At 45.2% G+C, this 4609-nt stretch overlaps 1 non-coding gene across 1 annotated transcript; it reads right to left on the bottom strand.

Moving 5' to 3' along the window:
- Nucleotides 1–3226: 3226 nt before the first annotated feature.
- On the bottom strand, nucleotides 3227–3438 carry LOC147112247 (small nucleolar RNA U3). Its single transcript, XR_015079659.1, has one exon. It is a non-coding gene; the product is annotated as a small nucleolar RNA U3 (small nucleolar RNA).
- Nucleotides 3439–4609: the final 1171 nt, after the last annotated feature.

The raw sequence follows: 4609 nt of genomic DNA, 5'->3' as shown, positions 1-4609 counted from the left end.
GTGCAGTTTTGGTCGCCTTATCTGAGGAAGGATATTCTTGCCATGGAAGGAGTGCAGCGAAGATTCACCAGGCTGATACCTGGGATGGCAGGAATGACATATGAGGAGAGATTGTGTCGATTGGGCTTATACTCACTGGAATTTAGAAGATTGAGAGGGGATCTAATCAAAACCTATAAAATTCTGTTAGGCCTGGACAGACTAGATGCAGGAAGGATGTTTCCGATGGCCGGGGAGTCCAGAACCAGGGGTCATAGTCTAAGGATAAGGGGTAAGCCATTTAGGACTGAAATGAGGAGGAATTTCTTCACCCAGAGAGTGGTGAACCTGTGGAATTCTCTGCCACAGAGGGTGGTGGAGGCCAGTTCATTAAATATATTCAAGAAGGAGTTGGATATATTTCTTAAGTCTAAAGGGATCAAGGGATATGGGGAGAAGGCAGGGACGGGGTACTGAATTTGGATGATCAGCCATGATCTCATTGAATGGCGGAGCAGGCTCGAAGGGCCGAATGGCCGACTCCTGCTCCTATCTTCTATGTTTCTATGTTTGCACATGTGAAGTTATCCACTTCGGTAGGAAAAACAGAAAGGCAGAGTATTATTTAAATGGTGATAGATTGGGAAATGTTGATGTACTAAGGGACCTGGGTGTCCTTGTACACCAGTCACTGAAAGCAAACATGCAGGTTCAGCAAGCAGTTAGGAAGGCAAATGGTATGTTGGCCTTCATTGCAAGAGGATCTGAGTACAGGAGCAAGGATGTCTTACTACAGTTATACAGGGCCTTGGTGAGACCACACCTGGAGTACTGTGTGCAGTTTTGGTCTCCTTACCTAAGAAAGGATATACTTGCCATAGAGGGAGTGCAGCGAAGGTTCACCAGACTGATTCCTGGGATGGCAGGACTGTCGTATGAGGAGAGATTGGGTTGACTAGGCCTGTATTCACTAGAGTTTAGAAGAATGAGAGGCGATCTCATTGAAACGTATAAAATTCTGACAGGGCTAGACAGACTGGATGCAGGGAGGATGTTTTCCCTGGCTGGGGGGTCTAGAACGAGGGGTCACAGTCTCAGGATACGGGGTAGGACATTTAGGACAGAGATGAGGAGAAATCTCTTCACTCAGAGGGTGGTGAACCTGTGGAATTCTCTACCACAGAAGGCTGTGGAGGCCAAGTCACTGAATATATTTAAGAAGGAGATAGATAGATTTCTAGGCACAAAAGGCATCAAGGGGTATGGGGAGAGAGCGGGAATATGGTATTGAGATAGAGGATCAGCCATGATCATGTTGAATGGCGGAGCAGGCTCAAAGGGCCGAATGGCCGACTCCTGCTCCTATTTTTCTATGTTCTATGTTTCTAAATCTAATGTAAATACATTTTAGAAATGCCCTGGCAACTACAATTGTGTTATACCTAAATCTGTAAAGAGAAATTGAACTCAATAATTTCAGTATAGACTTGTTAATTTGGCAATGAAAAATACTTTTCTTCCATCTCCTGAACTGCCAACATAGTTACTCAAATCATTAAAATCTCAGCTTGTTGTAGCACAATCTCCCACTTAATACACTCCCCCAACTCTGGCAGATGTATTTCAACAAAGATAAGTGTGAAATTATCCATTTTGGACAATAAAATTAATAGATCCAAGTATTTTTTAAACGGTGAAGAGGTAGGAACAATGTAGGTCCAAAGAGATTTAGGGGTCCATGTACACAGATCACTAAAATGTAGTAGTCAGGTACAAAAAAGAATCAAAAAGCCTAATGGAATGTTAGCCTTTATATTGACAGTGCTATCAAGAGGCACTTATTCAGCAATAACTTGCTCACCGATGCTCAGTTTGGGTCTGCCAGGACCACTCAGCTCTGGACCTCATTACAGTCTTGGTCCAGACATTTCAAAAGAGCTGAATTCCAGAGGTGAGGTGAGAGTGCCTTGACATCAAGGCAGCATTTGACCGAGTGCGGCATCAAGAAGCCCTAGTAAAACTGAAGTCAATGGGAATTGGGGGAAAACTCTCCACTGGCTGGAGTCATACCTAACACAAAGGACGTACAGCCCCAGGACATCTCTGTAGGAGCTCCTCAGGGCAGTGTCCTACGTCTAACCATCTTCCCTCCATCATAAGGTCAGAAGTGGGGATGTTCACTGATGATTGCACAGTGTTCAGTTCCATTCATGACTCTTCAGATAATGAAGCAGTCCATGCCCGCGTGCAGCAAGATCTGGACGACATTCAGGCTTGGGCTCATAAGTGGCAAGTAACATTCGCACAAGTGCCAGGCAATGACAATCTCCAACAAGAGTCTAACCACCGGCCCTTGACATTCAACGGCATTACCATCACCGAATCCCCCACCATCAACATCCTGGAGGTCACCATTGACCAGAAACCTAACTGGACCAGCCACATAAATACTGTGGCTACAAGAGCAGGTCAGAGGCTGAGTATTCTGCGGCGAGTGTCTCACTTCCTGACTCCCCAAAGCCTTTCCACTATCTACAAAGCACAAGTCAAGAGTGTGATGGAATATTCTCCACTTGCTTGGATGAGTGCAGCTCCAACAACACTCAAGAATCTCAACACCATCCAGGGCAAAGCAGCCTGCTTGATTGGCACCCCATCCACCACCTTAAATATTCACTCCCTCCGCCACCGGCGCACCATGGCTGCAGTGTGTACCATCTACAAGATGCACTACAGTAACTCGCCAAGACTTCTTCGACAGCACCTCCCAAACCCGCAACCTCTACCACTTAGAAGGACAAGGGCAGCAGGCGCATGGGAACACCATCACCTCCAAGTTCCCCTCCAAGTCACACACACCATCCTGACTTGGAAGTATATCGCCGGTCCTTCATCGTCGCTGGGTCAAAATCCTGGAACTCCCTCCCTAACAGCACTGTGGAAGCACCTTCACCACATGGACTGCAGCGGTTCAAGAAGGTGATTCAACACTACCTTCTCAAGGGCAATTAGGGATGAGCAATAAATGCTGGCCTTACCAATGACACCCACATCCCAGGAACTAATTTTTAAAAGATCAGTTTTGTTATCAGTGTAAGTGCAGCACTGAGTCAACTTCTCTTTGCCCCTTTCCCCCACTGACCATGGGGGATTTATATTTCTCCATTCATTAGCTAATGTTATCAAAAAGGTCAGCATAAATATAAAACAGATTTCCTGCTGTACACTCACGCTAACTTTTTTGCTCACCTTAGACTGTGTTCCCTTCCACTAGTTGCCCCACGAGAGGAAGGGCACTCATCAATGAGAGAGAGCAGCTGCCCAAAGCAGCACTCAATGTCTACTTCCTGGTCAGAAGAGAACATTGTAAATCCTCCTCATGGTTAGGGAGGCTAAAATGTTTAGAAACGCCTCTTTCTAGAAACCAATTTTGGAAATGATCCCTAGAAGTGTTGATAGAGAAAAACTTAACCCTTGATATATTCAGTCCAGGAGCTCTATGTGACCCAATGCATTAAAAAAAAAATTTCCCCCTTATTTTGAAGTATTCCTCTCTTGAGTTCACTCTCGTGTCAAGACATGCCTATAATGTACATTGCAACAGCCCAGGTTGACTCATTGGGCCAGTAATTCCGGTCCCAACGCGTGAGTACGGACGGGGTACTCACGCGTGGGCCCGTTGGAAGTGCCAGATTTCAGCATGCACAGCGCATGCGCGGGAAACCGGCATTTCCTCCAAGGGGTTCAGAGGTCCAACGCGTGCGCGCAGGACTCTGCGCGCACGCGTTGAACTTCCTTCTTTTTGACAGGTTTGCCCGTGTGCAAGGGCCTGAACATTTTAGACATATAAAAAGGAGGTGTAAGGACTTGATTCTTTAAGGTAAGTGGTCTATTATTTAAAATTATAACATTTTTTCCACAGCTTTATTGTTTTTAAGGACTTTACAGTGAGGTAAGTTTATTTTTAGACCCGATTTCTTAAAAAATTATTGTTTTCAAAAATTTGATTGTTTAAAATAGTTTTTTTAAAGTTATTTATAGTTTATTTAATTATTGGGATGTTTTTCAAAATTTTATTTAAAGTTAAACTAGTCTTTTGGGTGCCCGTACTTTTCATGAGTTTGACAGTTCTTACTATCAAACTCATGAATGAAGTTTCCCCTCCCCTGATTGGCTGCACAGTGCTCACCTGATCCCAGCCGGCACATCGCACTAACTACGCCGCTGGATCAGGCAAGCACAGCGCGCTGACAGCTGAACCGGGCCAGTGACAGGAATTCCAAGCAGGCCCAGGCTTCAGATGTCGGCGCGCCGGGTGAGTGCACATCGGGGGCTTGCACGCGCGGCAAGCCCCCGAACCTAATTTCTGGGCCATTGTTTGACTATGTCTGTCCTTCAGGGAACTATCTTTTGATCTACTTTGCACTTCCCAAGATGGCACAGCTGATTTACCTGCTTGATTTACCTTGTCTTCTCTCCTATTCTTTTCAACCTTGGTGGTGTTCTGCACAATGAATCGAACCTTGGATTTCTCAGTAAAATAAATGAGTGTTCCCTGTTGATCAACAAATATGAATCTGTCTCTGCTAAAAAAATACTGTACTTCTAGACTCCTTAAAAGTCGTGACTC

The sequence above is a fragment of the Somniosus microcephalus genome, chromosome 9, assembly GCF_052327205.1.
Source record: "Somniosus microcephalus isolate GS21.2 chromosome 9, FLI_Smic_1.0, whole genome shotgun sequence".
NCBI classification, from domain to species: Eukaryota; Metazoa; Chordata; class Chondrichthyes; order Squaliformes; family Somniosidae; genus Somniosus; species Somniosus microcephalus.
Note: the sequence above shows the minus strand (reverse complement) of the source record. Positions and strands in the feature narration are given on the sequence as shown.